The sequence below is a fragment of the Dama dama genome, chromosome 31 (genome assembly GCF_033118175.1).
Source record: "Dama dama isolate Ldn47 chromosome 31, ASM3311817v1, whole genome shotgun sequence".
Taxonomy (NCBI): Eukaryota; Metazoa; Chordata; class Mammalia; order Artiodactyla; family Cervidae; genus Dama; species Dama dama.
Genome location: NC_083711.1, coordinates 50,551,322 through 50,564,512, shown reverse-complemented (window position 1 = coordinate 50,564,512; position 13,191 = coordinate 50,551,322).

Below are 13,191 nucleotides of genomic sequence, written 5' to 3'. Positions count from 1 at the left end.
CTGAGTGACTAACACTACTACATTAAAGGATATGTAAGGAAAATGCAGATCTGGGCTTGATGCACAGCAAAAATGCAACTGTGGTGGCAGCTAAGCAATCCCCCGAGTGCCTCATGACTTGGACAACAGAGTAGGCTTCCAAAGATAAATCAAGCCCCAAACCACTCCTCTAAACCTCACCAGATAAATGCCACCAGTTGCAGAATATGTGCTTCTACATTTCAGAGGATGTCATAGAGTCTTGGCTCTCTTAATTCCAATTTTTAATTTGTTAAAATAATTCATTTTAAAAAATTTTATCATGCACTTTGTGAATGTAAAAATTAAGAATAAGTAAATTTAATTAATTCATGGCTGGTAAAATAAATCTAAACCAAACTTTATAATAAATTTTTGTTTGTCTATTTATTTGACCAGCTATACTTTCTAATGTTTTCAGTGATATTCAACAACTTCCTTATGTACAGACACTATTAAAAAACAGAAGGCCTTAAGTATTTTCTCATATTTTATTAAACATTAAAATATAATGTCTTTGTGGCTTTTGTCTGTTATGAGAAAGACTGGTATGTTTTGGATATATCTGATATCTAATAGGATAGGTTGTGTGTTTAATTACTTGATGGAACTAATAAGTAGATATGTACCTTGAGTTAATCATTATGACTTGGGCTGTGTACTGGAAATAAATGTATTTTATAGCTATCAGCTCTGATGTGGCACTGCTGAATGTGACCAACTCAAAGAATCTGTTACCTCACCTCTTTTCCCTCCTTTCTCTTCTTCTACTTCCTCCTCATCTTCCTCCACTTCCTCCTCTTCTTCCTTCTCCTCTTCCTATTTCTTTCTTCTTTCTTCTTCTTCTTTATTTTTGATAATGCTTTAAAAAATGTAAAAGCTATTCTTAGCCCATTAGCCATACAAACACAAGCCACAGATGACATTTGTCTTGCCAGTATCAGCTATAGTTTGCTGACCCCTATATCAGACCAAAACTGTTTCAAATTAATCTGTTTTTCTTCCTTTGTAAAAAGCTTATAGCTACTAAATGGAGAGGCTAATACTATCTATTGCTATCCCAAAATAAAATTTTTTAAACAGTTATGAATATGTCCATAAAAATTCAATTAAACTATTTCTTCATCATTTACCTCATAGGACATTCTTATGTTACTTCTCTGTTCATTGAGAATTCTCAAGAAAGTGTTCATATTAACTGACCATTCAATAGAGAGTTTACATTCACTATAAACATAGACAAGATGATTATGAAATACTTTTTTCTAATATTTTATTCTTCACCCAGCACAGTGAAAGGTACTGGGAGTATTAGGATAAATATAATCTAGGTTCTGCTTTTAAAGAATTAGCAGAATAGTAGGAAGGACAAACAGGTAGATAATTAAAACATTTAAGCTAAATAATTTGAAATTTGAGCAGAAGTTGGATTTATTTCCAACTAGCATGAAACAGTAACATATATTAATCTAGGGCCCAGGAAGAAGACATGACCTAGACAGATATTAATATATTTGAGAGCTGTAGGCACATGTAGTGAGCTAAGGATGTATGCAGACACAGACCCTTTAAGGCGAGCATAGAGTGAGAAAACGATAGGAGGAGGAACGACAGTACCAGCAGACAGAGAGCAGAAAAGAAGTGATACAAAGGAAGCTTAGGTAAGAAAGGATTGCAAGGAAGTCAAGGGGTTCAAAGGCTTCAGGAAGCTCAGCCACAATAGGGCTGGAAAGTAGCATTGGGGTTTGCCAGTTGGGAGTCATCTTAGTAAGAAGACTGAGGGATGGTGAGTGTTAACTAGGAAACGTTGCCTTAAGACAGTTATTCTCACATGAAAATCAGCTAGGGAGTACTTTTCAGAATTGAAGTAGCTCTTTCTCAAAGGAAATGTCAAAATGCAATATGCCAGAGGAAATGTGTGTTTTAATATAAGCTTTCTGTTGTTCCAACAAATGTCCTACTCACAGATTGAAAATTAATGGGAATTGAAGGACTTGAGATAGCAAGTGTATCTTATTTTCTAGGAACAAAGGCTTTGTTAGAAGGAAAGAGATCAAACTATAATGAAAAGGAAACATGGGATATAGGAAAAGCTTGCTTTCTTGTTCTTTAGGGTGAGAAAGATTGGAGAATTTTACAGACCAAGAGCTAGTAAAAAGCACAGTAGCTAAAGATAAATGGTAGAGGAAAGGACCCAATATCTCACCATGTTCCTGAGGCAATGAGAGTAAAGACAGAAGTACAAATAGAGAGATTTTCATTTGCAAGAAGATAGCTTTTTAAGCAAGGAAATCTGCAAAAAAAAAAAAAAAAATACTTCTATACAGTTTCAATACTAATTTTCTCTACTTTAAGTTTTATCTGTATTGAGGAAGAAATAAAAATATGGGAGGGGACAAAAACCTGATTATGGGCTGACCTGTATAATGGATTTCTACCCATTATTTCTCACCAGATTATAGCATTTTAGGATCATAAGGGGAAAGAAGTACTATGCATTTGAAAGATGGCACATAAAAGGGGCAGAGATGAGGTTCCCACCAGGGATACTAATAAGGAATATAACAAGAGCATCATATGCATAATCTAAGGGTTTCATTAACTAAATGAAGGCAAAGCTGTGAATCCTGATCCAGCAGCCTTGTTGATAAATGTGTCACTCCAGAGTGCTCTTGAGGACATGTTAACAAAAAGAAATCAATGTATTTTCTAACCAAAAGAAATATGTAAAAGTTTTTTTGTTTTGCTTGTTTTATAGCTATCCGAGAGACATCAGAAAATTTACAGAGGAGGTAGAATGGCAAGTGTTAAAATTTAATAACTTTTCCATTAACACCAAATTTTCATGGTGGGGGGCTCTGTTTACACGATATTCTAAGATTGCACGTATATGTGAAATATGTGAATTTACCTACACGATGGTGGCTCAGTGGGAAAGAATCTGTCTGCAACGCAGGAGACACAGGAGGTGCGGATTTGATCCCTGAGTGGGAAGATCCCCTGGAGAAAGAAATAGCAACTCCCTAAGTATTTATTCTTGGGAAAATCCCACTGATAGAGGAGCCTGCCTGGCTATAGAGTTGCAAAGGGCTTGCAACTGGCTATAGGGCTTGCAAAGAGTTGGACACAACCGAGCACCCACGCGGACGTGTGAGCACGTGTACACACATATACACACTGCAGTGCTAATTCACTTGAAAAAATGGGATGTGTGTCTTCTGTCACCTGCAAGTCTATCCACGGAGAAAACGAACCACTAATACAATCATCAAGAAAGGAAAAGTGCCATCTAGAGGCTGGTCAAGCACCATATAGGTGTGAAAGTGAGAAGTGAAAGCTCAGTCCTGACTCTTTGTGACCCCATGGACTGTAGCCCGCCAGGCTCCTCTGTCCATGGGATTCTCCAGGAAAGAGTACTGGAGTGGATAGCCATTCCATTCTCCAGGGGATCGCCTCGACTTTGAGACCAAACTTGGGTCTCCTGCATTGCAGGCAGATTCTTTACCCTCTGAACCACCAGGGAAGCTCATATAATCCTTAAAATTTACTTGGGATGGGTTTACTGGGAAGAAAACAAGAAAAAACTCAGGAACTGATGCAAATCATATAACATATGTGCTTGTTCAAAGATCTCGTACCTCAGTATAACAGACCACTTTAAAGGAGAAGTGTTACTCCAGTTCTACTTACTTTAAAATATTAACTCATGTTTTCAGCCAAGTGGCAGCACTCAATCAGCTTGTGATTATGGGCATTCAACATCCTATGTGCCATTTAAGCACCTTCAGAATCAATTTGCAGCTGGCAAACTATTGCTATTTATGTTTTCAGTGCATTTGAAATAATCTAGAAGTTATTTTTCTTCCATTAGACATTAAGAATAGAACCAAATGTAAAATCATTACTTTGCCAATTTACTGTGAAACCCAAAGGAAATCTCTCAAATGTATCATTTATTGAGTGTAAAAGTGAAAAATAAAAGAACTTCTTGGAACTGGTTAACAACATTTCAGACAGGTAGATTTATCAAAAGTATAATAAAGGTTTTTAGAATTTTTCCATTTATGCTGCTATAAAAATAGCATAAAATAGCTGATTAAGTATCTCCTGTAATTCAAATATTATTAGCAATGTTATATTCCTTTTAATCCTAAAACCTAGCAAGTTAAACATGATCTCTACTTTACACATAAGGAAACTAAGGCTGCAGTTCATCAGTTTGCATGACTAGCTACTTAGTGATAGCCAAAACTCCAATATGGGTACTTTTGAATTCAAAGCCAATGCTCCTATATTCTCAAGTGAGTCCATTTAGGGATTCAGATATATATTTAACTCTGGAGATAATAGAAATCTTCATATAAATATAATTATAAAATTAAAGCTTAGATTCCTTAATTAAATTCTTAAATGTTCTTACCTATTTACAAGATGTGACCAAGCATAACTTGTGAAACTTCAGTGTCTTACTTAATATCAGTGTATTCCAAGCTGTTTAGGCCATTTGTGAAAGCACTATACATCATTTCTCATCCTTCAGCCTCTCCTGAATTTTGTTTTCCTTTGTTTCTGCTTGGGCTGAGTATAGTTGAAGGAATATTTAGAACCATGAAGATTCGACCCACCACACATTTATCCTACTAAGCATCATTGGGATCCTGAATGTTCCTTGCCATCATTTTATGCATCCTTTTAAAAGTTCTCCAAGGCCCCAAAACATTGTTTAAGACTGACTTTCACTTGAAGCCTATCATTCTGCACCTTTTCACCTTACATCGTCACCTTCACTGATCATATATTCTGATCTCCAGCTTTTACCCTTTCTTTCCGTTTTAGTAACTCTCTCTCTTCTTCTCTTTATATGTGTGTGTGTGTGTGTGTGTGTGTGTGTGTGTGTAGATACAGATATACAGCTAACCTTTGAAAAAACAATGGGATTAGGGACCCCGACCCTGCACTGTCAAAATTCATGCGTAATTTATAGTCAACCCACCATATACAAAGTTTCTCCACACACAAGTTTCATCCATACTGCTCACATCCACAGTCTCAACTGAGAGTCCTATAGTAATGAAATATTTTCTATTGTAAAGAAATGTGCATAGAAATGGATCCATGCAGTTCAAACCTGTGTTGTTCATGGCTTAACTGTGTATCTATGTCTACATGTATATATGTCTAACTGTATATCTATGTCTATATGCATATTTTGTATCTGCCTTCATTCCACTGATAGCCAACATGACCTACACTTTCTGACTCAGGTTAGCTTGCCCTTTTTGACTTCTGCAGCAACTCACTGATACAAATATATTTTCCCTTTTCAGCAATTCAATCTGACTCTCATAACTGAATTCTTCTGTCTCAGTTTACACATATTTGCAGCAGCAGGCAGATTAACAATCTCCTAATGATGCCCACATCCTGATCCTAGTACCTGTGAATGTTACCTTACTTGGTTAAAGGGATTTTGTAGACAGGATTACAAGACAGGAACTTTGTAGAAGATGTGGCAAGAATACACAGAAGAACTATACAAAAAAGATCTTCATGACCCAGATAACCACGACGGTGTGATCACTCACCTAGAGCCAAACATCCCGGAATGAGAAGTCAAGTGGGCCTTAGGAAGCATCACTATGAACAAAGCTAGTGGAGGTGATGGAATTCCAGTTGAGCTATTTCAAATGCTAAAAGATGATGCTGTTAGCATGTATACTATCTATGGTGAAACAGATCACCAGCCCAGGTGGGATGCATGAGACAAGTGCTCGGGCCTGGTGCACTGGGAAGACCCAGAGGAATCGGGTGGAGAGGGAGGTGGGAGGGGGGGATTGGGATGGGGAATACGTGTAAATCTATGGCTGATTCATATCAATGTATGACAAAACCCACTGAAATGTTGTGAAGTAATTAGCCTCCAACTAATAAAAAAAAAAAAAGATGATGCTGTTAAAGTTCTGCACTCAATATGCCAACAAATTTGGAAAACTCAGCAGTGGCCACCGGACTGGAAAAGGTCAGTTTTAATTCCAATCCCAAAGAAAGGCAATGCCAAAGAATGTTCAAAATACTGCACAACTGCACTCATCTCACACCCTAGCAAAATGATGCTCAAAATTCTCCAAGCCAGTCTTCAACAGTACGTGAACCATGAGCTTCCAAGATGTTCAGGTTTGATTTAGAAAAGTCAGAGGAACCAGAGGTCAAATTGCCAACAGCTATTGGATCACCAAAAAAGCAAAAGAGTTCCAGAAAAATATCTACATCTGCTTTATTGATTATGCCAAAGACTTTGACTGTGTAGATCACAACAAACTGTGGAAAATTCGTAAAGAGATGGGAATACCAGACCAACTTACCTGCCTCCTGAAATCTATATAGAGGTCAGGAAGCATCAGTTATAACTGGACATGGAACAACAGACTGGTTCCAAATTAGGGAAAGGAGTACGTCAAGGCTGTATATTGTCACCCTGCTGATTTAACTTATATGCAGAGTACAACACGCAAAATGCCAGGCTGGATGAAGCACAAGCTGGAATCAAGATTGCCAGAAGAAATATCAATAATCTCAGATATGCAGATGACACCACCTTGATGGCAGAAAGTGAAGAACTAAAGAGCCTCTGGATGAAAATGAAAGAGGAGAGTGAAAAAGTTGGCTTAAAATTCAACATCCAAAAAATGAAGACCATGGCATCTGGTCCCATCACTTCATGGGAAATAGATGGGGAAACAATGGAAACAGGGACAGACTTTATTTTCTTGGGCTCCAAAATCATGCAGATGGTTATTACAGCCATGAAATTAAAAGTCACTTGCTCCTTGAAGAAAAGCTATAACCAACCTAGACAGCATACTAAAAAGCAGAGACATTACTTTGCCAACAAAGGTCCATCTAGTCAAGGCTATGGGTTTTCCAGTAGTCATGTATGGATGTGAGAGTTGAACTATAAACAAAGCTGAGCACTGAAGAATCGATGCTTTTGAACTGTGGTGTTGGAAAAGACTCTTGAAAGTCCCTTGGACTCCACGGGGATCAAACTAGTCAATCCTGAAGGAAATCAACCCTGAATATCCATTGGAAGGACTGATAGTGAAGCTGAAACTCCAATATTTGGCCACCTGATGCAAAGAACTGACACATTGGAAAAGACCCTAATGCTGGGTCAGATTGAAGGCAGGAGGAGCAGGGGACAACAGAGGATGAGATGGTTGGGTGGCATCACCGACTCTATGGACATGAGTTTGAGCAAGCTCCGGGAATTGGTGATGGACAGGGAAGCCTGGCATGTTTCAGTCCATGGGGGTCGCAAAGAGTCAGACTTGACTGAGCAACTGAAATGAACTGAACTGAACTGAACTGAGACAGGATTAAGTTAGGACCTTGAGGTAGAAAGTTTAGCCTGGATTATTTAGGTGATCCTAGTATAATCACAAGGGTCCTTAAAGGTGACGAGGGAGGCAGGAAAAGGAAATATCACAACAAAAGCAAGGTCAAGAAGGACAAAAACAATATGAGAAAGACCTGACTTTCTTTGCTAGCTTTAACAATGGTGACATGGGCCATAAACCAAGGAATGTTTGTGGCCTCTGGCAGCTAGAAGAGGTAAGAAAACTGATCTTCATCTGAGCCTACAGAAGAGGTTTCAGCTCTACTGATTTTAGTCCTTGATTTTAGTCCCGTGAGACCCATGTTAGACTTCTGTCCTATATAACTACATTATAGTAAGACACTAAATTTGTGCAATTTCTTACAGAAGCAACAATACCAACAACAACAAAAACTGATATAATCTTTATCTTAAAAGGATATTTATGGATGTTACCACCTCCTCTCTTTTTTCCCTAACCCCTTATACATTTTAGAGCCCCCAAATTGTAATCAGTATCTACTGCCTTCATTAATTTTTTGTGTACTCCTTATCTTCTTCATAGAGAAGGAAGATAGTAAATGGCAGCCCACTTAATATGGAACCGAGAACTTCCAATTGTACAAGTTGGATTTAGAAAAGGCAGAGGAACCAGAGATCAAATCACCAACATTCCTTGGATCATTGAAAAAGCAAGGGATTTCCAGAAAAACATCTACTTCTGCTTCATTGACTACATTAAAGCCTTTGACTATATGGATCACAATGAACTGTGGTAAATTCTTAGAGAGATGCGGATACCAGACCACCTTAACTGCCTCCTGAGAAACCTGCAGGCAGTTCAAGAAGCAACAGTTAGAACTGGACATGGAACAACAAACTGGTTCATAATTCGGAAAGGAATATAATAATGAGGGCTGTATATTGTCACCCTGCTTATTTAACTTATATGTAGATGTATTCCCTGATAGTTCAGTTGGTAAAGAATCCGCCTGCAATGCAGGAGACCCTAGTTCAATTCCTGGGTTGGGAAGATCTGCTGGAGAAGGGATAGGCTACCCACTCCAGTATTCTGATCTGGAGAATTCTGTGGACTGTATAGTCTATGGGGTCGCAAAGAGTTGGCCACGACTGAGCGAATTTCACTTTCATTTTCAGAGTGCATCATGCGAAATGCCAGGCTGGATGAATCACAAGTTGGAATCAAGATCTCCTGGAGAAAGGTCAACAATGAGTGGGAGTCTAGAATCAAGGTTAGTTTCTGAAATTAGTTTTGTCTTCATTCTAAAAGAGGTGCATCAGCTAGACTGTATTTGAGAAGGAAATTTTACTGATGTTATTTTAGCTCATATTCTTTTTCTTATTACTATTAAAGATTGTAATAAGCAGGGGAATTTTAGACATTGAGTTACAAATAATCCATAAACTAGGTAGTAATTCTTCGAATCTTTGAGTTAGTTATTCAGTCACTGGATTTTTTTTTTTTTTTTTTTTACAATATTGTGTGCGTGCTTATTCACTAAGTCGTGTCCAACTCTTTAGTACTCCATGGACTGCAGCCCATCAGGCTGATCTATCCATGGGATTTCCCAGGCAAGAATACTGGAGTGGTTGTCATTTCTTCCTCTAAGGGATCTTCCCAACCCAGGGATCAAATCTGCATCTCCTGCATCTCTTGCATTGCAGGTGGATTCTTTACCACTGAGCCACCTGGGAAGCCCGTTGATAATATGTAGCTGTTAAGAAAATAATGTTTCTAAAATTATAAAGCAATTGGAAACAAACTAGTCATTTAATGCCATATGAAACAGTAAGTATTAAAAATGTCTGAAGATACATAAAACAAGCCTAAACACAAAAACAGTTTTAAAAGATTAACTAAAATAGGAGCAAGAGATATGTTCCGGTACTATAATTTTCTTGAATATTCATCTACTACTGTGTTTTTTTTTTTAGAAGGAAAGATTGGCTTTGTAACACAAGCAAAACCCAAACGGACTTTCCTTTTAGGCAACATGCTCTCCTCTGCATAACTTGGCCCCACTTCACAGTGGGTCCTGGTGCCTAACAGGAGTCATTCATTTTATTTCACAAGCTATGCTGAGAAGAAATTCTGAACCCACATCATGGACATCCCCATGCTATTTATCCTTTAGGATGTCAGGCACATGTTCAATTATTTTTTAACCCATCCAGAAAATTTTACATGCTTTCAGGCTGTGCTGTGTGCACTTTTATAAAGAAGCAGTCAAATAATGAGATTTTTCTCATGCTTAATGATTCAAACAACAACAAAATATCACCAATATATAATAAAGTAGAACAATAAAATGTGCATTTTTTCTCATTTGCAGCTAGAAATGCATGCTGAAATATTCATCTATTTAAGAGCCAATATTTAATCCAAAAGTCACCAAATAATATTTACACAAGTAAAAATAAGTTGCAAAAACCACATGTGAAAGATTACCTTCTTGACCAAAAACCCACCATCAACACTGAAAGAATACGATAAAAATGTGCTAAATAGCAATGACAGATGCCAGCACTTTCTAAAATAATACCAAATGAGGATTTCAGGGCCACTTAATTTAATTTGCATCCTGGGGATATATTTTTATCTTCTTGCCAAAGAATTTATATTCATAACCTGCCACAACTGATTACAAAAATGAGAAGCCTAGGATGTTTTTGTTTGTGTTTCTATTTTTTTTTTTTAAACCAGGAAACATTAGAACATTAACTTTAAAGTGCTAACCATAGTTAGCGTATCATTTGGAACATTTCCCCTGTCATGCTAGCAAAGTAAAATAGTCCAATTTGCAAATTCCAGAGGCTTGGGAGATAACAGTGGCACTAATGTTTTGGACCATAGGTCTCTGCTGGCTCATACCTTTCCAAATTATTGTTTTTGTAGCCACTAGCCCTATTTCTCCCACCCCATATAAATACTTGCACACAGTGAAACAATGAGATTTCTGGCATATCCATAGGCCTTCTTAATCGCTCTCTTGTTTTTCTCCTTTTCTCTAAGCTGAATAAGAGAAAGAGAGATGTTTTACTGTGAATCTTGGCTCCGTTCACCTTTGAAAGAATTTTTTCCCTTCTGTCTTCATTTTAGCATAGCTTTTTTAAAAAACTGAATGTTATTTACATTTGCTTTGAAACTGCCTTTTCAATTCACTACCTTGCTGTGTGTTGATTTCTTTGCTCAAGTTTGCATGCAGCTAAGCATGATATTTTTATGCTAATTTTGCTTTCCAAATGTTAGGTAGATAGAAAAGGAAAAAGGAGTCCAGAATGGCGGTAGCTAAAAGACAAAGAAGGAAAACCTAGACAGCATATTAAAAAGCAGAGACATTACTTTGCAAACAAAGGATGGTCTAGTCAAGGCTATGGTTTTTCCAGTAATCATGTATGGATGTGAGAGTTGGACTATAAGGAAAGTTGAGCACAGAAGAATTCATGCTTTTGAACTGTGTTGTTAGAGAAGACTCTTGAGAGTCCCTTGGACTAAAAGGAGATCCAACCAATCCATCCGAAAGGAGATCAGTCCTGCGTGTTCCTTGGAAGGACTGCTGTTGAAGCTGAAACTCCAATACTTTGGCCACCTGATGCAGAGAGCTGACTCATTTGAAAAGACCCTTATTCTGGGAAAGATTGAGGGCAGGAGGAGAAAGGGACGACAGAGGATGAGATGGTTGGATGGCATCACCGACTCAATGGACATGAGTTTGGGTAAATTCCAGGAGATGGTGATGGTTAGGGAGGCCTGGCGAGCTGCGATTCATGGGGTCTCAAAGAGTCGGACACGACTGAGTGAATGAACTGAACTGAACTGAAGCATGATATCCACATTTTCTGCCAGAAGAGCGGACTGCACTATTGTCCAAACTTGATCTTTCATCATTTATTTATAAGTGATATATTTATTCATTTAATTAAACCCTCCCACATGGGTCACATGATTTGTAATCATCTAGAGATGTACTGTCCAAAACGGTAGTCACTTGTCATGTGTCATCACGTTTAAAGGTGATGCCTTCTATATTGGACAGTGCAGATGTAACAGAGCATTTCCATCATCTCATAAAGTTCTATCAGACAACACTACTTTAGAGGAAATCTCCTAGACTGAAGAGCTAGAAATCTAACCTGGTCTTCTCAAAGTATAAGAAATCAGAGGGATTTTGTTGTTGTTGTGTTCCATACTCAGTGTAGGAATTCAAAATATACCAATTAGAATGTGTTGATAAGTGTGCAGATGGAAAATGAAATTAACAAATTAGGATTTATTTATCAATACACATTACATGACAGAGAAAAGAAAACATCCAAGCTATAATGTACTTACCTTTTCTGCTCCTGAAAACTCTGACTCTTATAACCAATCCTTGGTGCTACTGAAGCTGAATTCATCCTAAATTTATCGCCCACCTGCTATAAGCAAGTTTATGAGCTCCACATTTTTTGCAGGGGGGAGCATTCAAGAAAGCATTCTCCATTCTAATGAGGAAGATAGTCATGGACTTAAATAAACATTGTATAAGCAAGGTCTTATCCAGGCTTTGTGGGACCCTAAAACATATGCAATTTAGTAAGCACTCAAAAAACAAGAGCTCCCCCAAATTGTAAATATGAAAAACCATATATACGGTTTTATATACATACATATGTATATGTTTATATGCATAAACCATATTTACATATATAAAACTCCCAGAGTTTTGGAAGGAGTCTGTGAAAGTAAGTTTTCCTTAATTTATTGTAAATCCATTTCTGAATATTAAACAAAATATAAAAAAGGGCCATGTGCAAAAAGCAGGGGAAAATAACAATGACAGAAAGGACTGGAGATGGCATTTTTATAGAAAAAGCACTGAAAGTTCATACTTCATACTATTAAAATGATAGTGTTTACTCCTGATATGAGGACTCTCTGAGGGCACAAAGGGGTTAGTGCCATATTTTAATTTTTTATATTTCCCACAAGTTTTACAGGGACAATTCGTTCTTGCATAGCCTGTGTTTAAAAAGGGTCTGACCATTTTGTGGACACACACTTACCCATACGCTTCAAAGTTGATGCTTGAATTAGGCACTAAAGCCTGGATTATTATCAAAACGCGGGAGAAGGTCTTAGCTCAGGCTGCTGTAAAGAAACACCAAAGACCGAGTGGCTTAAATAGCAGACACTGATTTCTCACAGTCTTGGATGACTGGAAGCTCAAGGTCAGGACGCCAGCGTAGTAAGGATCTAGTTAAGGTCCTCTCCTGGGCTTGTAGCTAGCTGCTTCCTTGCTGGGCTCTCACTTGTGGTGGGGGGCGGGGGGCGGGGGGCGGGGGAGGTTAGGGGTGGGAGAGAATTCTGGTTTATTCTTACAAGGGCACTAACTCCATCATGAAGACCCCACCCTCATGACTTCATCTAAACATAGTTACCTCCCAAAGGCTCTAATTCCTAATACTATCATATGGTGGGGAGGAGGGGGAGGGCAGGGCAGAGCATTGTTGAAGCTTATTTATGTGCTTCCACATATACATTTGAAGGGAGCACCGCATTCAGTCCCTAACAGAGAGAGTCAATCCTGAAGGAAGGGATAGAACTTGCAGGGCAAAGCAGTATGTTCCAGCCTGGAAGGTCTTGTGAAGAGTTCCTGCTGAAAAGTCTAGCAAAGGATAAATCAGTATTTCACTATAACCATAGAAACTGTCATCCTAGTCTTTTAACTCAGACTTAAATGGAACTACTTCAATTGTTTTTCTTCTATAACACATGTTCCACTGGCAGGATCAAG